Source organism: Aotus nancymaae, unplaced genomic scaffold, assembly GCF_030222135.1.
Source record: "Aotus nancymaae isolate 86718 unplaced genomic scaffold, 86718_ANA_hifiasm-v0.15.2.pri h1tg000036l, whole genome shotgun sequence".
Taxonomy (NCBI): Eukaryota; Metazoa; Chordata; class Mammalia; order Primates; family Aotidae; genus Aotus; species Aotus nancymaae.
This window is the reverse complement of record NW_026988450.1, coordinates 71,180,874-71,206,184: the sequence shown is the minus strand read 5'-3', so window position 1 is coordinate 71,206,184 and position 25,311 is coordinate 71,180,874. Positions and strand designations below refer to the sequence as shown.

At 42.5% G+C, this 25,311-nt stretch overlaps 1 pseudogene; it reads right to left on the bottom strand.

Moving 5' to 3' along the window:
* Window positions 1–7,038: 7,038 nt before the first annotated feature.
* On the bottom strand, window positions 7,039–7,916 carry LOC105716819 (cyclin-dependent kinase 5-like; annotated as a pseudogene).
* Window positions 7,917–25,311: the final 17,395 nt, after the last annotated feature.

Here is a 25,311-nt window from a genome sequence, read left to right as displayed (position 1 = left end):
CTTTGTATTTGCTGTATCCATTCTACTATAAGGCCCTTGTGGATGAGTATTTCGCCATAGTCATCTCCGTGTCCTTGTTTCTTGCCTCCCATGGGATATATAGTAGGCAGAATTCAAAGATGGCCCCCAAGATTCCCAGTCTCTGGTTATTCAATCAATCATGGAGGTAGGTATTACTGTGAAAAGATTTTGCAGATGTTGTTAAAGTGCCAAATCATTTGCCCTTGAAATACGGAGATTATGAAGATTATCTGGATGGGCCTGATCTAATCACATGAGTCCTTTCAAAGCAGACAGGTTTCTATGGCTGGTGGCAGAAGGGAAAGTCAGAGACATTCAAAGGATGAGAGGGATTTTACACGAGGGAGGCTTTCTGTTGCTAAGATGGACCTGAGAGGCACTTCTAGAAGCCGAGAGCAGACCCTGGCTGACAGTTAACAAGACACCTGGGACCCCAGTGCTATAAGCAAAAGGAAATGAATTCTGCCAATAACCAGTAAGCTTGAAAGAATACCCTGAGACCTAGAAGAGAGGCACAGCTCTGGCTGACACCTTGATTTCAGCCTAGTGAGACCCTGAGCAGAGAATCCAGTGATGGCATGACTAGATTTCTGACCTACAGAAATTATGAGATAGTGAATTTATGTTGCTTTGTGCTACTAAGATTTTGGCAGTTTTTTTTTTTCCCACAGAAATAAACAATTGATAAAGGGTAGATGCTGAGTAAATGTTTGCTGAATGAATAAGTGAATGAAAGCATGCATGATTCAACAGCCACAGATGACATTTAAGGGGAACGCCTTTCCCCACTCCTGGTTTCCAGGAGGAGGGGTTTTCTCCAGAGGATATTTCTGCTTCTCTCTGACTCTGGAGATGTCTGCCTCAGCTGCACTCTTCCTCCCGGGGGCACTCCCCTGAGACCCTGAGTCTCCTTTGTTCTGCATCTTAGCATGGGTTGGGGCACTAGCAGCAGCACCGCTTGCACCTGTGTGGGTATGCCAGGCTCATTCTGGGTTGTGTGTTTGCAGCCCACATGGCTAACAGATTAGATTAGTCAGCTCAGGCTGCCATAAAAAATGCCCAGCTGGGTAGCTTAAACAACACTTTTAGGCAGCTACCATCTTGCTATGTGCTCTCATGACTTCTTTGTGTGTATCGGGGGGAGGAAGAGAAGGAAAGCCAGACAGAAACAGAGAAAGCAAGCAAGCAAGCTCTCTAGCTCCCTGGTATATTTTCTTTTTTTTTTCCTTTTGAGGTGGAGTCTTGCACTCTCACCCAGGCTAGGGTGCAGTGGCGTGATCTCAGCTCACTGCAACCTCTGCCTCCCAGGTTCAGGTGATTCTCCTGCCTCAGCCTCCCAAGTAACTGGGATTACAGGTGCCCACCACCACCATGCCAGGCTAATTTTTTTTGTATTTTTAATAGAGACTGGGTTTCACTATGTTGGCCAGGCTGGTCTCGAACACCTGACCTCATGATCCATCTGCCTCGGCCTCCCAAAGTGCTGGAATTACAGGCGTGAGCCACCGTGCCTGGTCCCTGGCATGTTTTCCAATAAGGTCACTAATCCCATCATGAGGACCCCAACCTGATGGCCTCATCTAACCCTAATTACCTCCCAAAGATCCCATCTGCAAATACCAAAACATTAGGGGGGTAGGGCCTCAACGTGTACCTTTTGAAGGGACACAAACATTTAGTCCATAGTACAGCCCTATGACCCCCTCCTTCAGCGTGGCTACTAACAGTGATGAAGATAGATGATTTATTGGGCCCCGTATGTACTCCTTATTTTATTTGCATCCTGGGTTGGGAAAATGGGTATTATTTGTTCAGGGGAGAGGTCCTTGGAAACCTCAGCAGAAGATACAGGCTGTTGTGAGAATTGTATCAGTGGCAAGATAATATGTTTGGAAATGTTTAGTAATAGTATCACCTCCATCCCTATCCTTCCCTTGACCTTCTTCTCTACCCCATCCAAGTAGAGATAAGAATTTTTGAAGCTTTTCCCTTGGAGAAGAAATAAGGTAAAAATTGCATTTTCGAGCAAACTCCTGGCTTTCTAGTTTAGAAAACGTGGATCCCTAGAGGGATAGAAAGAACTTAGGACATGGACAATAAATTTTAGAGAGAACATAAAAAAAAGAAGCCTCTCCCCTGTCCCTCCCACACCTGGAATGGATGCCTGATTGGCTGATTGGCCTGGCCTGAGACTTTGGGATTGAAGAGAAGAGAGAGTTGGAGGGATGGTAATGAGAGTGCTGCAGATTCCTGCTCTCTGGATGAACCCCAAGGAGGGGGCAACATCCACCCCCAAGTACTGTGGCATCAGGTCAAAAGACCTGAGCCATTTCCAGGTAGAGTTCTGGGGGTGGGTAGAGAGACACCAGAGAAAAAGTGGTTGCTTAATGCAGCATGTAGAGAAAACCCTGTCCTCCCTCTCCTGGGCTGTTCTATAAAGTGACTTTACCACCTTCCATCAGGATGTAGGGTCTATTTCCCTTGTTCTTGAACATGGTTGTGTTTGTGAGTGCTTTGAACAATAGTGTGCAGTAGAAATGAATGATTCTATGTGATTTGTGAGGCTAGGTTGCAAAAGGCAATGAGGCTTCTACTGTGTCTGCTGGGACATTTGCGTTTTGGAAAGCTGAGCCACTGTGTAAGAAGTCTGTTTTCCTGGAGGCTGCTATGCTGCAAGGGGACCTCAGCACATGAGGAGAGGCACCAAGTCAGCAGCCCCAGGTGAGGTCACAGCCAACAGCTGGCATCCACCACCAGACACGAGAGTGATAAGACCTCCAGATGATTCCAGCCTCCAGCTGTTGAGTCACTCCCAGGGATTGGGTCTTACCAGCTGTTGCCCCAGACATCGTTGGAGCAGGGACAAGCCATTCCCATTGTGTCCTGTCTGAATTCCTGCCACAAAATAGTGTGCATAATAAAATGGTTGTCTCACACTCTTAAGTTGTGAGGTGGTGTGTAATCCAGCAAGAGGAACCAGTGTGGGGGATGAGCCGAGGATGATCCCAAGTGCCCAAGGTGGTATAGTCCATAGAAAAATGACCTCAGGTATGGTGGTGCCTACCTGTAGTCCCATTTACTTGGGAGGCTGAAGCGGGAGAATTGCTTGAACCTGGGAAGCAAAGGTTGCAGTGAGCCAAGATCGAGCCACTGCACTCCAACCTGGGGCAACAGAGTGAGACTTCGTCTCAAAAAAGAAAAGAAAAAAAAAAAAAGAAGAATGGTCTCAGGCTGGGCGCAGTGGCCCACATCTGTAATCCCAGCACTTTGGAATGCTGAGGTGGGCAGATCATGAGGTCAGGAGTTTGAGAGCAGCCTGGCCAACATAGTGAAATCCATTTCTACTAAGAATACAAAAATTAGCTGGGTATAGTGGCATACACCTGTAATCCCAGTTACTCTGGAGGCTGAGGCAGGAGAATCACTTGAACTCAGGAGGCAGAGGTTGCAGCGAGCTAAGATCGCACCATTGCACTCCAGCCTGGGTGACAGAGCAAGACTCCATCTCAAAAAAATAAAAAGAAGAAGAAGAATGGCCCCAAAGAGGTCCACGTCCTAGTCCCTGGAGCCTGTGCATTTGTCCTCTTACACAGCAAAGGGATTTCACAGATATAATTAAGTTAAGAATCTTGAGAGGGAAGATTATCCTGGATTATCCGGTGGTTCTAACATGAACACCAGGATCTTTATTAGAGGGAGGCAAAAGGTCAGAGTTAGAGAAAAATACATGACCATGAAGCAAGAGGTCCCTGCGATGCAGCCACAAGCGAGGAATGTAAGCGGCCTTTAAACATTTTTTTTTTTTTTTGAAATGGGGTCTCACTCTGTCACCCAGGCTGGAGTGAAGTGCTGCGATCTCGGCTCACTGTAACCTCCACCTCCTAGGCTCAAACAACCCTCCCACCTCAGCCTCCTGAGTAGCTGATACCACAGGCGTGGGCTGCCACTCCCGGCTAAGGTAGGCAGCCTCTAGAAAGAGGAAAGGGCAAGAAAATGGATTCCCCTCTGGAGCTTCCAAAAAGGACGAAGCCCTGCGGACGCCTCGATTTTCATCCAATGAGACCCATTTTAGACCTCTGACCTCCGGAACTGTAAAAGCATACATTTGTGTTGTTTTAAACTCTGAAGTTTGTGGTAATGTCTCACAGTAGGCCTAGGACACTAATACAAATGGTGTAGATGAGGAATGATGGGGAGATGGGTCCTCAAGATGGCAGGGTGCACAGATGACACTCTGAGCATAGGGTGGTGCTTGCTCCCCCTCCCTGTCCCCCACTCCATGTTGATATCAGGCTGTCTGTGTCCCGGAACCTAAACCATCTCCCTGGGGAAACGAGCAAGGGGTAGGAGTTGAACTGTCTGAGATCGTTTTCACAACATTGGCTGAATAGGACCTTAACATACAAATGAAGTTGTATCATAGAAAGTAAAGAAAGTGGAAAGCCTTGCACATGTGAGTTGAGGATTCTGATTTATAACTGATGTGCACTTAGTGGAAAGTGTGCTTCCTGGGGCAGTGGGAAGGTATCTACATAGTGGCCACATGGAAACCCAGCCACTGGGACGATGATTTGCCTGTGGTATTTTTTTTTTTTTTTTTTAAGAAAGAAAGAAAAAAAAAAGAAGAAGAGGAAAAAGGAAAAGAAAGAGAGAGAGAGAATGGGAGTATTGCTTTCTTGCCCAGGCTAGAATGCAATTTAGTAATGAGTTTTGAAAACCTCTTTTATACCGCTAATTATACTTAATGATGTAGTCGGGAAGAAAATAAACAAACAGCCAACCAATATTTCATTTAAACCTATGAAATGCTATGTGATTACTGAGGAGTGATTTACTTCCAATTATATAGTCACTTTTGGAATAGGTGTGAGGTGGTAATGTATGTTTTGTGTATTTGAAGTGGAGAGTTCTATAAATGTTAATTAAGTTTACTTGTTCCGGGTCTGAGTTCAAGTCCTGAATGTCCTTGTTAATTTTCTGTCTCGTTGATCTATAGAATCGTTAGCTCTTCTTGTTACATTAATCCTTTTGCCATTATGTAATGTCCTTCTTTGCCTCTTTTGATCTTTGTTGCTTTAAAGTCTACTTTATCAGAGGCGAGAATTGCATCTCCTGCTTTTTGTTTATTTGTTTGTTTTTACTCTCTGGTTGGTTGGTAAATCTTCCTCCTTCTGTTTGTTTTGAGTCTTTGTGTATCGTTGCATGTAAGATGAGTCTGGATGCAGCATACTGATGGGTTTTGGCTTTTTATCCAATTAGAATATATATAAGTTTAATACTGGCATTTGATGCTAGCTGGCTGTTTTGCCCATTAGTTGATGTTACTTTTTCATTGTGTTAATGTTCTTGCTTTTTGATATATTTTTGGAAAGGCTGATATTGGTTGTTCCTTTATATGTATAGTGATTCTCTCAGAAGCTCTTGTAAAGCAGGCCTGGTGGTGGTGAACTCTCTAAGTACTTGTTTGTTTGCAAAAGATTTAATTTTTCCTTCACTCATAAAGCTTAGTTTGGCTGGATAGGAAATTCTGGGTTGAAAGCTCTTTTCTTTAAGGATGTTAAATATTGGTCCCCACTCTTTTCTGGCTTGTAGGGTTTCTGCTGAGAGATCTGCTGTAAGTCTGATAGGTTTCCCTTTATGGATAACCTGACCTTTCTCTCTGGCTGCCCTTAGTATTTTCTCCTTCATTTCAACCCTAATAAATCTGGCGATTATGTGCCTTGGGGTTGGTCTTCTTGAAGAATATCTTTGTGGTGTTCTCTGTATTACCTGGAGTTGAATATTACCCTGCCTTGCTAGGTTGGGAAAGTTTTCCTGAATGATATCCTGAAGAGTATTTTCCAACTTGGATTCATTCTCTTCATTACATTCAGGTACACCTATCAAACGTAAATTAGATCTTTTCACATAGTCCCATATTTCCTGGAGGCTTTGCTCATTCCTTTTTATCCTTTTTTCTCCAATCTTGTCTTCTCATTTCATTTCACTGAGCTGGTCCTCGACTTCTGATATCCTTTCTTCTGCTTGATCAATTTGACTGTTTAAACTTGTGCATACTTAGTGAAGTTCTCGTGTTGTGTTTTTCAGCTCCATCAATTCACTTATGTTCCTCTCTAAATTGTCCATTCTCGTTAGCATTTCGTCAAACCTTTTTTCAAGGTTCTTAGTTTCTTTGCATTGGGTTAGAAGAAGTTCTTTTAATTCACGGAAGTTTCTTATCACCCACATTTTGAAACCTGCTTCTGTTATTGGAACACACTCGTAATCTATTAAGCCTTGTTCCGTTACTGATGAGGAATTGCGATCCCCTGTAGAGGGAGAGGCGTTCTGATTTTGAGTATTCTCTGCCTTTTTAGGCTGCTTTCTTCCCTTCATTATATATTTATCCCTCTGCCGTCTTTGTAATTACCGACTTTCTAACTAGGTCTCTGAGCCGACGTCCAACTTTTTGATTCCCAGCGCCGAAATCTGAGCAATCCACTGCACCGGCCAAAACAGCGGTGTTAAGATTGATGGTGCTTTTCTGCCCGGGAATCTCCGGACTCTGCACCAAGAGCTGCCGCTCTAAGGCGCCAGCTAAACCGCTGCACTGGCCACAAGAGTCGCCCTGGCGACTCCTGGGGCTCCTCCGCTGGGAATCTCTTGGTCCGTGAGCAACAAATATTCGTCTGAAAGTGTGGCGTCCTCTCATTCTCTGCGCTTTCACTGGGAGCTAGGTGCCCGAGCTGCTAGTGATCAGCCATCTTGGATCTTCCTATCCTGCCTGTGGTCTTTTAAGAATTGATTAAAGGTAGCAAAATAAGAATATTAAATTCTGTGTGTGTGTTGGGGGAAAAGGAGCCAGTCGATGAAGTTAAAGTCCACAAAGGGAGTTAGAAACTTGGGCTCAGATTCCCCACTCCTTCTGGGCCCAGCACAGCTGCAGCTCAGCACACTGGACACCCCCACTGTTCTGTCCCTTCCAAGATGGGGCTTAAATAGGCCAGGCCCCAGTCTGGCAGCTGGGAGTCCCGGGGCCTAGAGTGGACAGAAGTTGGAGAAGTAGGGGTGCTGCAGGGCCTCTTCTGCTGAGATACATTGGACGGGGTTACATGTCAGACGATTCTGCAGCAGATCTCTCCCAGTGGCATTGAGTTTGGGCATGATGTTCACCAGGGATGTTGTGTCTGGGTACACTGGGTAGGGCTTGTAGTCTGGCAGCTTGGTCGTGGAGGGCCACTGCTCCTCGGTGGGCATCCCCAGCAGCCGGAAGATCCTCATCAACTGTTCATCGACATCATTGCCAGGAAAAAGAGGCCACCCAGCATTGGCCAGCTCTGCAAAGATGCAGCCGGCTGATACATGTTGATGGCTGTGGAGTACAGCTTGGCCCCAAAGAGGACATCTGGTGGGCGGTACCACAGTGTGACCACCCCAGCTGAGTAACAGCAGATGGGGATCCCAAAGGCTCGAGTCGGGCCAAAATCAGCCAATTTTAGTTCCCCATTCCTGTTCATTAGCAGGTTCTGGGGCTTCAGGTCCCTGTGTACCACATTGCGGCTGTGACAGAATCCCAGGCCTTTTAGCAGCTGGAGGAGGAAGGACTTTACAATCTCAGGGTCAAGGTCACCATTGCACCTGTCAAAATACTTCTTCACGTCCTGGTCACAGAATTCAAAAACCAAAGTCAGCTTCTCGTTGCTGTGCAGGATGTCATGAAGCCTGATGACGTTCTTGTACTTCAGCTCCTTGAGTAGGCAGAACTCCCGGAGGGCGGAACTCGGCACATCCTCAGCATCATCATCCAGCCTCACCCATTTCAGACCCACGATCTCACAAGTCCCCCGGTTTTTGGCCTTGAACAATGTCCAGCAGGTGCCTTCCCCAATCTTTTCCAGTTATTTGTATTTCTGCATTGCGGTGGCCACAGGGACCCCTGGGGGCTCTGTTTTAAGACTCAAGAATATTAAACGTTTTTAATTTTTTTATTTGATTTATTCTTTTCTTTAAAGACAGGGTCTTGCTCTATCATCCTGGCTGGAGTGCAGTGGTGTGATCATAGCTCCCTGTAGCCTCCAACTCCTGGGCTCAAGCAATCCTCCTGCCTCAGCCTCCTGGGTAGTTGGGACTACAGCTGCATGCCACCATGCCTGGCTAATTTAAAAATTTTTTTTTTTAAAGTGACAACTTTTCATTTTGAAATAGTTTGACTCATAAGAAGCTGCGAAACTAGTACACAGAGATCATATGTATGCTTCACCCAGTTTTCCTCTACGATAACATCTTACAGAGCCGCAGTGCAGTTTTCAAAATGAGGAAGTTGATATTGGTGGAAGGCTAGTACAGGCTTTATTTGGATTTTATTGTTTTTTTAATGCAGTCTTTTTTTAAGTTTTTTTTTGTTTGTTTTCTTGCTTCTTTGAAACATGACTTTTTTGTAGTTATGTTTTTAATTAAGATTTTTATGTTGAGACACTGGCATATTCACAAGCAGAGCATTCCTCATGTTGCCCTTTTATAGCCACACCTACTTCTTCATCCCTGTCCCCTTCAAAGCCACCAGCAACCATTAATCTGTTCACCATTCCTATAATTTATCATTTCAGACATTGTTAAAAATTATACTTTAAGTTCTGGGATACATGTGCAGAATGTGCAGGTTTGTTACATAGGTATACACATGCCATGGTGTTTTGCTGCACATATCAACCCGTTATCTACATTAGGTATTTCTCCTAATGCTATCCCTCCCCAGCTCCCCCAGCCCCCCCAGCCCCCAACAGGGCCTGGTGTGTGATGTTCCCCCCTTGTGTCCATGTTGTTCAGCTCCCACTTATGAGTGAGAATATTCAGTGTTTGGTTTTCTGTTACTATGTTAGTTTGCTGAGAATGATGGTTTCCAGCTTCATCCATGTACCTGTAAAGAACATGAACTCAACCTTTCTTATGGCTGCATAGTATTCCATGGTGTATATGTGCCACATTTTCTTTATCCAGTCTATCATTGATGGACATTTGGGTTGGTTCCAAGTCTTTGCTGTTGTGAATAGTGCTGCAATAAACATACGTGTGCATATAGTAGAATGATTATAATCATTCTACTATAATGCACACATATAGTAGAATGATTATAATCATTCTACTATAATGCACACATATAGTAGAATGATTATAATCCTTTGGGTATATACCCAGTAATGGAATTGCTGGGTCAAATGGTATTTCTGGTTCTAGAGCCTTGAGGAATCACCACACTGTCTTCTACAATGGTTGAACTAATTTTATACAAATGGAATCATGTAGTATATGACCTTTTAGGACTGGCTTTTTTCACTCCAGTTATTCTCTGGAGATAAATCCCAGTTGTTGCATATTTCAGTAATTTGTTCCTTTTTATTCCTAAGGAGCATTCTCTGTTTTGGGTGTATTACAGTTTGTTTCACCATTTATGTGTTGAAGGACATCTGAATTGTTTCCATTTGGGGTTTATTACAAATAAAGATGTGATAAACATTTGTGTACAGGTTTTTGTATGAATCTACGGCTTCATTTACCTGGGATAAATGCCTAGGAGTGTGATTGCTGGGTCACATGGTAAGTCCATGTTTAATTCTGCAAGCAACTGCCGAACTGTTTTCCAGAGTGGTTGTATCATTTTGCTTTTCCACCAGTAATGTATGAGTCATCCAACTTGCCTGCATTTTGTTGTAAATATTTTTTATTTTGGCCTTTCTACTAGGTATGTAGTCATTTTAATTTGGTCATTGTGGTTTTAATTTGCATTTCCCTAATGGCTAATGATGTTGAACATCTTTGATGTGTTTATTTGCCATCTGTGTCTCTCTGAAAGTGAAAAATAATATCTCTTGCCCATTATCTAATTGAATTATTTGTTTATATACTGTTGAGTTTTGAGAAGTCTTTATTTATTCTAGATACTAGTCCTTTCTTGGATACGTGGTTTGCAAATATTTTCTCTACTCTGTAGCTTGCTTTTTCATACTATTGACATTATCTTTCACAGAGCAAGAGTTTTAATTTTGATGAAGTCTGATTTTGAACCTTTTCCTTTTACATATTATACTTTTGGTATCATGTCTAAAAACTCTTTGCCTAGCCCTAGATCCTAAACCCTAGATCCTAAAGATTTTCTTTTTTTTTTATAGATTCTTTTTTTTTAAGTTTTAGTTTTAGTTTAGTTTAGTTTAGTTTAGTTTAGTTTTGTTTTGTTTTGAGAAAGAGTCTTGCTCTGTTCCCCAGGCTGGAGTGCAGTGGTGCAATTTGAGCTCACTGCAACCTCTGCCTTCTGGGTTCCAGCGGTTCTTGTGCCTCAGCCTCCTGAGTAACAGGGACTGCAGGCATGCTGTTTTTGTATTTTTAGTCCAGCTACTTTTTGTATTTTTAGTTGAGATGGGGTTTCGCCATGTTGGCCTCAACTCTTGGCCTCACATGATCCACACACCTCGGCCTCCCAAAGTGCTGGGATTACAGGTATGAGCCACTGAGCCTGGCCAAGATTTTCTCTTATGTTTTATTCTGGAAGTGTTATAGCTTTTTATGTTTTACATTTAAGTCTGTGATCCATTTTGAGTTAATTTTTAAATGATTTATGTTGATGTTCTTTTTTCATCTATGGATGTCCAATTGCTCCAGACATTTATTGAGAAAACTCTTCTCTTCATTGAATTGATTTTGTACTTTTGTCAAAAATCAGTTAAGGATACAGGTGTGGATCTATTCCTGGATTCTCTGTTCCGTTCCATTATTCTATGTGTGTATCCCTATACCAGTACCATACACTTTGGATTACCATAGCTACATAGTAAGTCTTGAAACTGAGTAAGTCTTGTAACTGATTCCTTCCAATTTATTCTTCTTTTTCAAAATTATTTTAGCTAGTCTATTTTTTGGGCATTCTCTATAAATTTTATAATAATATTGTCTATATCTATAAAAATCTTTGCCGGGATTAAGATAGGAGCTGGATTAAACCTCGATGTCAATTTGGGGACAACTGATGTCTTTACTAGGTTAAGTCTTCTAATCCATGAATACAATATATCTCTCCATTATTTAGATGTTCTTTGATTTCTTTCGTTAGCATTGTGTAGTTTCTGGCATATAAGTCCTTACATGCTTTGTTATTTTTATACTTATTAATTTTGAGTGATTATAAATAGTATTTGCATTTTTTATTTTGGTATCCATTTGTTCATTGCTACTATTAATATATAAAAATATAATTGATTGTATATTTATCTTGTATCCTGCAACTTTATTTAACTCATTTATTAGTTTTAGGATTTTTTGGTAGATTCCTTGGGGATTTTTACATAAACAATCATGTCTTCTGCAGGAACAGTATTATTTGTTTCTTTTCAATATATTAATATGTACCATTTATTGCCTTCTTGCACTAGCTACAACTTTTAACATTATGTTGAATAAGAGTGGTGAGAGTGGACAGTTTCTTTGCTCCCAATCTTAGAGTGAAAGCTTTCAGTCTTTCACTATTAAGCATAATATTCGTTATAGGATTTTTGCATATCCTACTAATCAAGATGAGAAAATCCTCCACTATTCTTATTTTCTGAGTTTTTTTTTCTTTCAGCCATGAATGGCTGTTGAATTTTGTCAAATGCTGTCTCTGTGTTTATTGATTTGATTATAGTATTATCTTCTTTTAGCCTGTTACTGTAGTGGATTATGTTTGTTATGTCATGGTTGTACATTGATTTTCAAATATCAAACCAGTCATGCATCAAAGGAATAAAACCTCCTTGGTCATATATACACCATACCCTTTTCATATATTGATTAATTATATCTGCTAATAGTTCATTAAAGATTTCTATGACTATGTCTAATAATATGTCTATATTTATGAGGGATATTGGTCTGCAGTTTTTTTTTTTTACTGTATTGTCCTTGGGTTTGAGATGATGGTAATACTAGCTTCACAAAACAAATTGAGAAGTGTTCCCACTTCTATTTTTCAGGGAGTCATTGTACAGAATTATGTTAATCCTTCTTTAAGCGTTTGGCAGGTTCTTTAGTGAGACCATCTGGACCTGTAGATTTATTTTTTGGGAGTTTAAAAATTATTGATTCTATTTTCTTAATATTGTAAGGCTATCAAAATTATCTGTTTCATATTGAGTGAGCTGTAGTGGCTTGTGTTTTGAGATGAACTGGACCATTTTGTCTAAGTTATTAAATTTATGTGTGTAGAGTTGTTCATAGTATTCCTTTATTATCCCTTTGATGTTTTCAGGATCCATAATGACATCCTCTGTTTCATTCATGATATTGGTAATTTGTGTCTTCTCTCTTTTTCCTTTGTCAGTCTTGTTAGGGGTTTTACAGTTGCATAACTCTTTTTTTTTTAATGTTTATTTTAGGTCAGGTGTACATGTGCAGATTTGTTATGTAGGTAAACTCGTGTCGTGAAGATTTGTTGTACAGATTATTTCATCACCCAGGTATTAAGCCTGGTACCCATTAGTTATTTTTCCTGACTTTCTCCCTCCTCTGGCCCTCCACCTTTTGGTAGGCCCCAGTATATGTTCCTCTCTTGTGTGTCCATGTGTTCTCATCATTTAGCTCCAACTTATAAGTGAGAACATGCAGTATTTGGTTTTCTGTTCCTGAGTTAGTTTGCTAAGGATAATGGCCTCCAGCTCCATCCACATTCCTGCAAAGGGCTTGATCTCATTTTTTTTGCCTGCTTAGTATTCCCTGGTGTATATGTACTGCATTTTCTTTATCCAGTCTAACACTGATGGGCATTCAGGTTGATTCCATGTCTTTGCTATTGTGAATAATGCTGTAATGAACATACATGAGCATGTATCTTTGTGATAGAGAGATTTATATTCTTTTGGGTATATATCCAGTAATGGGGCTTGCTGGGTTGAATGGTATTTCTGCTTTTAGATCTTTGAGGAATTGCCACACTGTTTTCCATAACACTCCCAACAACAGTGTATAAGTGTTCCTTTTTCTCCACAACCTTGGCAGCACCTGTTATTTTTTGACTTTTAGTAATAGCCATTCTGACTTGTGTGAGCTGCTATCTCACTGTGGTTTTGATTTGCATTTCTCTAATGATCAGTGATATTGAGCTTGCTTTCATCTTTGTTGGTTGCATGTTCTGTCTTTCTTTTGAGAAGTGTCTGTTTATGTCCTTTGCCCACTTTTAATAGGGTTGTTTCTTTTTTTGTAATTTTGTTTGAGCTCCTTATAGATGGTGGATATTCGACCTTTGTCAGATGTATAGTTTGCAGAAATTTTCTCTTATTCTGTAGGTTTTCTGTTTACTCCGTTTATAGTTTCTTTTGTTGTGCAGAAGCTCTTTAGTGTTTAGTTCTTTCTAAAGAAGTAGGTTTTCTGTTTTCAATTTTATTATGTTGGCTTCTGGTTTTATATTATTGTATTAGTTCATTTCATGCTGTTGATAAAGACATATCAGAGACTGGGTAGTTTATAAAGAAAAAAAGGTTTAATGGACTCAGAGTTTCATGAGGCTGGGGAGGCTTCACAATCATGGCAGAAGACAAAGAAAGAGCAAAGGGACTTCTTACATGGCAGCAGGCAAGAGAGAATGAGAATCAAGAAAAAGGGGTCTCCCCTAATGAAACCATCAGATCTTGTGAGATTTATTCACTATCACGCAGATGGTATGAAGGAAACTGCCCCACGATTCAGTTGTCTTCCACCGGTCCCTCTCACAACATGTGGGAATTAGGGGAGCTACAATTTAAGACAAAATTGGGGAGGGGACACAACCAAACCATAGCAATTGGTATTTGATTTCTTCTTGCTTTGAATTAATTTTTCTTTTCTTTTTCCAAGTTCTTATGATGTAAGCTTAGGTTGCTAATCTGAGACTTTTCTTTTTTTCTTTTCTTATGTATGCATTTAATGCTATAAATTTCCCTCATCACTGCTTTAGCTGTGACCCACAAATTTTCGTGTTTGATTTTAATTTTTATTCAATTCAATGTAATTTAAAAAATTTCATTTGAAACCTTCTCTTTAACCCATGAATCATCTAGAAGTGTGATGTTTAGTTTTTACGTGTTTAGAGATTATTCCATTATTCCAAATTCGGTGAAATAAGGAGCTACTTCTTAGAAAGAACTAAACACTAAAGAGCTTCTGCACAACAAAAGAAACTATAAACGGAGTAAACAGACAACCTACAGAATAAGAGAAAATTTCTGCAAACTATACATCTGACAAAGGTCGAATATCCACCATCTGTAAGGAGCTCAAACAAAATTACAAGAAAAAGAAACAACCCTATTAAAAGTGGGCAAAGGACATAAACAGACACTTCTCAAAAAAAGACAGAACACTGTTTATGATTTCCATTCATTTAACTTTCTTAAAGTTTGTTGTGTAGCCCAGTATATGGTTTATTCTGGTGTATATTCCAGGGACACTCAAATTAATGTGTGTTCTGCTATTATTTCAGAAGCGTGTTCTAGCTATGTCTGTTAGATTTTGTTGGCTGATAGTGTTTTGAGTTCTATATCCTTGATGATTTTTGTGTAATTGCTTTTATTAATTGTTGAGAGGACAGTGTTGAAGTCTCCAACTATAATTGTGGATTTGTTTAGTTCTCCTTTCATTCTATTAGTTTTTACTTCACGGGCTTTACAGCTCTGTTGTTTGGTGCATACACAATGATCTTATTTGGGGTTTACTCAACATTTTGAATCCATAGTTTTATGTCTCTTTGCAAACTTGGTATGTTTTCAGCCATTATTTCTTTGGGTAATCGTTCATCCCTGTTCTCTTTCTCATCTCTTTCTGGGACCCCAATGACACAAATGTTAGATATTTTGCTATTGTCTGTCAGGTCCCTGAGGATCTTTTTATTATGATGATTTTTTTCAACCTATTTTCTCTCTTGTTTAGATTGTTCTGTCTTTAAATTCACTGATTCTTTCCTCTGCTCTTTCATTTTACTGTTGAGTCCATCCACTGAGGCTTTATTTTCAGGTCTAAGATTTCCATTGGATTTCTCTTTGTATTTTTTTATAGATCTTTGTGGAGACTTTTTATTTCTTTCCTGAGGCTTTCTATTTTTTATTTGTTTGCAACAAGCTCATATTTGCTCTATGAAGCATTTTTATCATGGGCGTTTTAAAATCATTGACAGGGAATTCTAACATAATCATCATCTCTGTGTTGGCATCTAGTGATTGTTTTTTCATTCAATTTGACATCTTCCTGATATTTGGTATGACAAGTGATTTTGAAACATGGGAATCTTAAGATTAGGTTATGAGACTCTGATCTTATTGAAACATTCTGTTTTAACTGGCTTTCTCTGACACCACTCTGGCAGGGGAAGAAGAGGGACTCTGCCTTGTTACTGCCAGGTGAGGATGAAAGTCCAGGTTCTCCACTTGGCGTCTGTAGATATCTGAGGGAAGAATTACCTGTTACTTTTGGGCAGGGGTAGGTGTTCCAGTGATACCACGATGGGGATGACCTTGTTACTGATGGGTTATGCTGAAACTCTCATCTCTCTACCACTTTAGTGAGAAGAGAGGGACACTTCATTACTGCTGGATGAAGTTGGAAGTCCAGTCTCTCCACATGGTCTCCACTGAGATGAATGGTGATAAAAGTCCTGATCCTGTCTTTGCCTTTTCTGACACTATCCTTAGCACAGCCCCACAAGGGTGGAAGTCTCAATTCCTTACTCTGCCTTTGTTGGCATGAGTGGGTGCAGGACCGCAGTGTTTTTCTGTGGTGATTGGCTGGAGAGGAGTGGTTATTATCTAAAAATTTTTTGTTTTGCTAGGCTGCCCCTTTCTTTCTGGAGAGAGTGGGTTTTGGTTGAATTTTGTCGGGACTTTTTTGTTTGTGCCTGTTACCGTTTGCAAGCAGTTGGCTTCTTCAACTGCAAGTCCAGGTGTAATAGGCAAAAGAAAACCCAGGGAGTAAATCACTGCCTGGTCCATCCTTGTTCTTGGCCTGTCCACCTCCTTCTCTTCAAGCTCCAGTCTTTCAATGTCTGTTTTGCATATAATATTCAGGGTTTTTAGTTGTATCTTGCAGGCAGAAGCTCTAACTATGGGATTTTAAAGCCATTCTCTAGGATTACCATAAGCACTTTAAGCCTGTCTGATGGTGATTATGCTAGCATTGCCTTATAACGGATGTTCGGCTGCTCTTACAAAGGGAACTGGGCACTGCAGGGACAGCCTGACTGGAAGGCCTACTTTTGGCATAATCTGGATCTTTAAAGGATCATAATTCATATCCCTTTTAGAGAAATCAAGGAAACATTTCAATCAGCACTGACACAGGGCTTCCAAGCTTGTCTTTCGAACTTGGAAAGTTTCATGAAAGTTTGAAACTTTAAGTGTGACATGTGAAAAGAGCCCCAAGAAAGATGCAGTAGATGTGGCCTGCTGTGTGTCCTCGAGCAATTCATTTTAACTTCCTGGGCCTCAGTTTCTCCACCTCATGCTCAGGAAAGACAGGGATGGACCAGTCTGGGGTGGCCACACTTCCACCATGTACAGAGCGCCAGCTTGAGTTTGCTGTGTGTCCTTGAGCAATTCATCTTAACTTCCTGGGCCTCAGTTTCTCCACCTCATGCTCAGGAAAGACAGGGATGGACCAGTTCGGGGTGTCCACACTTCCACCATGTACAGAGCACCAGCTTGAGTTTGCTGTGGCAGTACCGCTGCTTCTCCATTTACTGAAGACTGTGCTCCAAATGGAGTCACTTGAAAGAGGAAACTTCGTGTTTCCGTGGGATGTGTGCCCCTTGGCAGGAGGATGGCTGTGCTGACTCAGCACACGCAGGACCAGCGCTTAGTCATGGGGTCCTCTGAGGTCCCAAGCCCAGCGTGAAAGAAATGATCACTGGGGCTTATCAGTTCAGGTTGACCCCTTGACCCTAACTCAGATGCTGAGGAAGCATGTCCTGCTCACAGCAGGTGGTTATGGAGCCTCTCCAAACACAGACGCCACGCGCTCCATGTAGCCTCCGTGGTAGTTCACACTCCCCGGACTGTAGACAGAACATCTGTTGTTGGTTCATGTGAAAACTTCCAACCATGTCCCTCCTCCCTGCCTCCAGTTCTAAGGCACTTAATTTAAAAAAAGCTTCCCTTATTCCTAAACATTGTGGAGAAAACATTTAGCATCATCCTGTTGCCTGTAACACACCTTCTGCTCATCCTCCAGTGACAAAATGTTGCTTGCCAACAGTTACTCTTGAAAGGAAAGTGAATTAAAATTCATCTCCTTAGGAGCACTTGCGAGGAGAAGAACTTCACAGCCCCCTGTGTTAATTGGAGAGTTTCTGAGGACCCAGTGCAATTGGGGATTATCTACACAGCACCATACACCAGTCAGCTCCTCTCAATCCCCTCCCAGGATGTGACTCAGGAGCTGACAGTGGGGGGTGACTGCCCCTCCGCAGGCCAGGTTTCCAGCTGGGAGCGGGATGGCTCCCCGGAGGGCTAGAAAGGCAGTTAGCACATCCCAGCTGGGGCTGAGGGTAGGACTCTCGTTTCTTTTTTCAGTTCATCCACTACCTGTCGAAAATGCTCAATTCCATTGTTTTAAAATGTCCCCACCTATGAAGGCAGCATCCCTGCCTTTTCTGTTCCCTGCTGCATCTTCAAACATTTAGAATTGTGTCTGGCTCTGGCATATAGTAGATGCTCAATAAATATTTGTTGGCTGAGTAAATTCCATAATTGTCTTCACTGAACTCTAAGTTCTATTTGTCAAGGACCATTTCTGTCTTATTTAATCTCCAAGGCTTAATATGGTATGGGGCATGTCGTTTATGATCAATAAATATCTACTGAACTGAGCTGCTTCTGGGACATTCCTATTACTCCTTAGGAGTGTCTCTGTGGCCTCGCTGTTAGGAGCAGGGCTTTAGAGTTAGGCAGTAGTAAGTACGAATACTGACTCAGCTACCTTTTCTCTGGGGATCCTGAGGCATGTACTTTCAGCTCCTCCACTCTCTGTTTCCTATGGGAAAGACAGGGATAATAATACCTACTAACTTTCTTCAATGCATGGGGTTGCTGAAGAGTTAAACTGCAGTGATATAACACTTAATAAATGATAATTATAATTGTTGTTGACATTATTTCTCACTTCTATTTCTCAGGCAGGTAGTCGTGCCCACACTACTTAGCTGGGTTTTAAGTGAAAGGTGACCTGGTAATGTGTCAAGGAGAGCTGGACAGTGCCTCACCTCTGCTTCTAGGCCGGTGACTCTCAGTCTGGAGTCCACAGGGTGATCTGGGTGCTTTGAGAATTACTCACAGGTTGTAAAAGAGCCCAGTGAAAATCCCAATTGTGCCTGATGAAAATGCATTGTAGGGGAGAAGGGGTGGGGGGAGGGGAGGTGCATGCTGATGGGCATGGATCAAAGCCACACAAGACTTCAAGAAAACAAAGAATCCATCATTATATAATAAGTGCTGTCTTGTAGACAAAAGATTTCCGTGACTGGGAGTTTTGAGGGGAAATAACAAAGGGGCCTAAACATTGTTATTTAATGACCCTCAGTCTTCACTTCTCCCTGAGGGCTAGAACACAGATAGAGTACTAAAGCGCAGTAGTTAAGTTTAGGAGCTCTTGACTCACCTCCTGGAATGGAAGCCTGACTCTTCAGCGTACTGCCTTTGTCCTCTTCTATAAAATGGAGATAACAGTAGTCATGTTGATTATGAGAGTTAAATGAAGCAGTTCATATAAAGAGCTTAAAGCAATACCTGGCCCATCATAGATGGTTCCTGCCGTTTTTTAATCATCCTTGTTGCTTCTCCTTTTTCCCAGGTGATATTCTCCAGTCAACTTGCTGGCTTCCCGCTCACCACCTATCACGTTCTCCTGACTCAGGCTGGTTGTGGGGAGCAGATGTGGACCCAGCACTCGCCTGGGGCATGCCATGATGGTGTCAGGGGAGGATGACCTCAGCCCCAGCATGCTTCCTGATGACCACCGCTTTCTATTTATACACTGAGCCCTGGGCTTGCCTGGAGAATGCCAGCAATCGCATCCGCATCACCGTCAGCTTGCCTGTTACCTGGAGTTGGAAATCATCCTTTGCTGTTATCGTAAAGGGTCCCAGAATGGTATAATGCCAGAGCTGATGTCTAGATCACAAAAGCCTCTTAAATCTTACCGACAGCAGTTGTCATCATGTCCAATGTAGGAAACATTGGTCCCAGTGCTTGAATTCACTCCCTTTTTACTGTTATCTTTTGCTCAGTTTCTACAAAACCTCTTAGCCACTTAGAAGTGGAACTACTGGAACTAAGCACATGCTGCAATATTTTTAAAAAGTCTGTTTTATGAGCAAGCAAGTTGTAGAATGTGGAGCAGACACACCATTTAAGAGTAAGCAGTCATAGGACGTGGATCTGACACATCATACTAAGATTCATAGTAACCACGAGAGTTGGGCAATGACAATGGCAGGACAGGGTCTAGAGAAAAGTGAGTGGTGGAGAGTTCCTTTCTAGGGTTTGAGAATCAGCCAAATGCATTATTACCCCAACAGCTTCTTCTTCATCCTACCTGGTCTGTTCAATACTCTCAGTCCTGTGGGTTAAGCCTTTGCGAGGCAGGCAGCATCATACGGTGGAAAGAACCTGGGCTCCAAAATCAAACATATCTCAAGTGAGGTACCAGTTTGGCAATTTATAAGCTGTGTGACCAAGAAAAGTTACTTACCATTTCTGAGCCTCAGCATCTTCACCTGTAAAATGGGGCTAATACCTTCACCCAACTTGCAGGATAATTTTGAGGATTACATACACCTATCCATGTAAGCACACAATATATATTAGCTATTGTATTAATATGTTAGCTATTATTATTATTATTATTAACTTCAAGGCCATAGAACCCCAAATGGCAAATGTTGATTGGGCACAGAAGGATAAAAACAATCGTCCGGGAGGGAGAAGGAGATGTTGCAAGGCAAGTAGAGTCCCAGCAGACGAGGGGTCGGTGTAAGGCCCCAGGATGCCAGGGCAAGGGGTGACAAGGTGATGCAATAACACCAGAGGTAACCTTTGTCGGTTTCCCAGTGTGGCCAGGGCCAGCTTGGTTAATGGTTAAGTGAGTGGTGCCTGCAATGGCTTGGAAGGTCTTCTTGTGTACTTGGAACTAAACGTAGCTGGTAAAAAACAGTCTCCCAATTAGCTGAGTGTGGTGGTGGGCGTCTGTAGTCCCAGGTACTTGAGAGGCTGAGGCTGGAGAATCACTTGAACCCAGGAGGCAGACGTTGCGGTGAGCTGAGATCATGCCAGTGCACTCCAGCCTGGGCAACAAGAGCAAAACTCCGTCTCAAAAGCAGACAGACAGACAGACAGACAGACGACCACATTCTCCCAGAGAGGAGACTCCTCAGGTTGTCTCTGCTGGAAGGGCTGTGTAGTGTGATCACGAGCTCCCCTTCCACTGTGGAGAAGCTCTGACATCGTTGCCATTGTTGCTGCAGCCATTGTCGCTACTGTCCTCTCCCACAGTAACCACTAGTGTATGAAGTACCACAATGCATGTGCTAAGACATGCATTGACATGCATTTTCTCTTCCCAACAATACCATGAGAGACATATTATTATTTTACTGATAAGAAAACTGAGGCTCAATGAATTGAATTGCTTAAGGTCACACCATGACTAAGTGGTAGAGCTGGGATTTGAACCAGGTCTTGGTGTAACTCTAAATCAATGTCTTTACTCACTACACTATAATGCATGTTACCATCACTGTCACCTCCGTTACTGCCATCACCCCCGCTGCCGCCACCATCACAAACACCACTACTATGATCATCCTTATCAATTTCACAAAAAGCAAAATCACACACTGTATGTCATCTCTTTTAATATTCACATGATAAATACGATTACATCATCTCCATCTTGTCTATGGATTAAGTGAGTTATTACATGCAAGTGTTTAGAGCAGCAACTGGCACATCCTAAGCTCTTAATGAGTCTTGTTTATTATTATTATTAATAACTCAATACTACCCAGTCCAGACCCACTGGTGAAATCACTGGGGCCTTAACCTGGGCCACTCCTCCCTGGGGCTCTACGGCAAGAGGAGAGTGATCCCTGAATGTCTCCCCACTGCCTGCCTGTAATGTGACCCAATGTGGCCTCTGACTCCTGGGCTGCTGAAGAGGTGCACAGGGGTTGGCCCCAGTGACACTGCACCCGTAAGACTCATGTTTGGGATGAGCAACTCCTCTGCCTGTGTAAGAAGCCTTTGCACAGAGGCTAGGAAGGCAGAACCCCATAAGGTCAAGCTGCCAGGTGCCACCTTGGGCAGGTTTTGTGTTCCTGGCTGGTTCTCTTTTAGGTTGTTGTTATTGTACCTGGGATGCCCAGTTCTGCTTCTGGGAGTGTGTGGCTCGGGCACCTGAGGCTTCTCTTCTCCCATCAGTTTCTTTCTCCATTCCCCTCCCCTTTGGGTCGTCCATAAGTTACTTACCCCATGGCTGCTCTTCTAGGAGTTTTATTTTTTACAAATAATACCTGAGGCTTTTATTTCAGTGATGTTTCACCTCACTTGTTCAGAGTCCAGATTTTTTGAAACTTGCTAGGTATCTGACTGGAAAAGCTGGCAAATTTTTGGTCTTGAGTACCGTGATGGTAAGTTTCCCAATGCCACACAGCTGCAAAGGAAGTGTGTGTGGCAGTGGGGTGGGGTGGAGAGGCCAGGGCAAGTCCTGGGTTTGGCTGGACTTAGATCCCTCCGTGAACACTTATCCATTCTAGGGGTGACCCTGCCCCAGAATTCATGGGGTACTTCCTGGTGGCTTTGATGGGCCATGTGTCTCACTTTCCACAGACAGCAATTCTTCTCATATAAAGTAACCTAGAGGGAGCCCTGAGACTCCAACTCTGGGTTTTTCTGATTCCTGGACATGCAGCCTTGAAGAACACCTTATAAAGACATACACACAAAAGGTGGACATTAAAGCAACATATACGTATGTTGGAGGCAGAGATGGGGCAAGTGTTCATTGGCTGCATGCTATTTTACACGTGTGTGTGTGTATGACTCCAAGAAACCACATGTATGCCATGTTTTGAGTAGGCCAGAGTTTTACAGCTGGACAGACCTAGAGTCTAGTTCTGCCCACCCCAACCCCCTCCCTCCCCCTCATTAACTGTGTGGGAGACAGAATAAGGGTAGTTATAAATGTAGGCTCAGGACTTTAGTTTGCCTGGGTTCAAATCCTGCCTGTATTGCTTATTATCAATGAAATCTCAAATTGTTTCACCTTTCTCAGCCTCAGTTTCCTTACCTGTAAAATGGAGATGATAATTATTCTGACCTATATGGCTATTGTGATGATCCAGTGAGATAAATGTGTACCAAGTACTTATTTCAGGGCCTGAAGTATAAACTTGGATGAATCATAGCTGCTAGTCTATGCACATCTTATTAGGCCACTAACTGTTCATAGTCTCTTTCTTCTGTAGCTGTGTCTGAGGAGGGAGACTGAGAGGCCTCTGACCTGCTTAACTTCAGCTTGTCACTCTGATGATCAGACCCGAAGATATCTCATTTGCCTGTCAGAGTCCTGTGAATGGAGGATAAAATTCTTGGCACTATTTGTCGAGCCTCTTAGTCAAGATGTCAGCCACATTTCTGCTGCTTTTCCTTGCTTTCTTGGCTTCATAATTTCTGATCTAATAACTTGGCCTGTTGACCTCAAATTTTGCTGTGAGAGTGGGTTTTGCAGGCTTTTCTCAGCTGCACCCTTTGCTGGAGATTTCCTCAGGCCAGGGAAATTCTTTATTCTCTTCTCTAACGCAAGACAGATGCCATCCACCTAAAGGATGTGAGAAAGAGACTTCCTAGTTGGGTTTCTCTGGTTCTGTTCTGTGTTCATTAGTTGCTGAGGACTTTGGCCATCCCTTGAGGCCCTCAGTTTAACTTATGGCACCTGAAAAGGTTTGTCTCTGTGTCCCCACCCAAATCTCACCCTGTAGCTCCCATAATTTCCATGTGTTGTGGGAGGGACCCCAGTGAGCGATGATTGAATCATAGGGGTGAGTCTTTCCTGTGCTATTCTTGTGACAGTAAATGGGTCTCATGAGATCTGATGGTTTTAAAAATGGCAGTCTCTCTGCACAAGCTCTCTTTGCCTGCTGCCATCCATGTAAGACGTAACTTGCTCCTCCTTGCCTTCCGACATGATTGTGAGGCTTCCCCAGCCACATGGAACTGTAAGTCCAATTAAACCTCTCTATTTTGTAAATTGTCCAGTCTCAGGGATGTCTTTATCAGCAGTGTGAAAATGGACAAATACACACCTAATGTTCCTGCATCTGCAGGTGAATTGGCACAGGTGGGGGTGAAGGATTTTGCACTAGATCCATAGGACCTGTAGGAGCTCTCTGAAGAAGGGGGTCAGCACATGGCTCCAGGTGTGGATGGCAGGATTCCTCTCCTCCTCACTCAGACCTTCAAGGAAGAAAGGGAATGGTGGAAGCAACTGAGAGATTTCTTGCTCTCCCGGCACTAAGGGTGGATGGAACACAGAGAAGATTCAGATGCCATTATCTGCCCACCTTACCAATGGGACTGTGACTGTAGTCATCAGGTGGCTTTACCCAGCTCAGGTGACCCTGTCACTTTCACTACCCTTGACTATCTCATCCAACAAGAGACAGCATAGCATGGTGGGATGACACAAGTTTGGCATTGGAGTGACTTGGACTTGCATCCCAGTCCCACCCCTTATTGTCCATGTGGCATCGGGCAAGTTACTTAACCTCTCTGGATCTTAGTTTTCTCATATGAAAAACGAGGATAATAATATACACTTTGTAAGTTCATGTGAGGATCGAAGTGAAATGACACGTGAATGGTGTAGATACATAACATTCAGTAAAAAAGTGGTTATTAAGGATACTTGATAAGATTATTTTAACTTGTGACACTAAAAATAAACCGAGTGGTTGAAAATGACGAGTGGTCACAGAAAATAAGCTAAATGTGTTTATGGTTGCACTATGACACAGGCTTGGCGTTCGCTGCTAATTGTCTCCTTTCCTGAACATTGATGAAACTCATAGACAGGAGATGTCTTTGTTCTCTTTCCTCATCTCGTTTGCTGTCTTTAAGCCGGTTTTGGGGCATGGACTGATCCATTTCCACATGCTACATCTCTCCCTGCTGATTCATACAGGAACAGTTTCTTTCTTGCATCAGAGCTAATAAAAGAGTTACAGAGAATTCTTGGCCTCTCTGTCTTGTAATTCCAAACTTCAAAGAACAGGGTCTTCCCCAACATCATGTCTATAGCAACGGTGATCTATGTTTCTATTAGCAACTATACGGATCCAAGCAAATGCTGGCTGCACACGAATCTCCTTAGGTCTGCAAAGTCCTGCTCCAGCACTCAGTGAATGCTGCTGGAGCTCTTTTTTATTTTTTTTAAAATAACCCCTTTAATAATTAAATAATCATAGATGCACAGGAGTTGCAAAGATAGTACAGAGAGGACGTGTGTACCATTCACCCAATGATTACATTTAACATTCTTAGGGTACAACAACAAAACTGGAATTCTGACATGGGAACAATGTGTGTGCATCGTTCTATGTCATCGATCACATGTGCAGATTTGTGTGATCACTACCACAATCTAGACATAGAATTATTCAATCACTGCAATGATCTCCCTCTTGCTACCTATCCCTTTAGGGTCACATCTACCCACTCTTTCTCCACCATTCCTAACTCTTGGCAACCACTCATCTACTTTCCAAACTGGGATACTTTAGGGAGTGGAAGAGGATGTCACCAGCCATCAATTATTATGCTTGGACAACAGGTGTAAACTGGAATGTTTGGTCTTCAAATCAAATGTTTTATTTCCCGGCATGTGGTTGGGAATGGAGTGGGGAGTTAGGCTTTTAATGAAGTTCTCTAACTTGGGGCGAAACATTTTTCAAGAGCTGTCAGAGAGATGTTCCCCTTTGGGTGGAGGGAGCTTCCATTGTCCTGCCGCTAGTATGTGCCCCAGCATCTCATCATTCTATACTTACTCTTGCTTGCAAGAGAGTAGAGTAGCTTCTGCCTCTATGGAACTACCTGGAGTACAGGTTTAAGGATAATGCCTTGTTTTGCACCTACCTCAACCCACTGTGTTCTGCCCTGCACTCCCGTTGCACCATGAAATTGCAATCACTCAAGTTACCACTCATTCTTCGTTGCTACACCCTGTCCTTGAAAGGTTGGAATTTTCCAGAATATTGGCTCAAGCTCCTCTCTC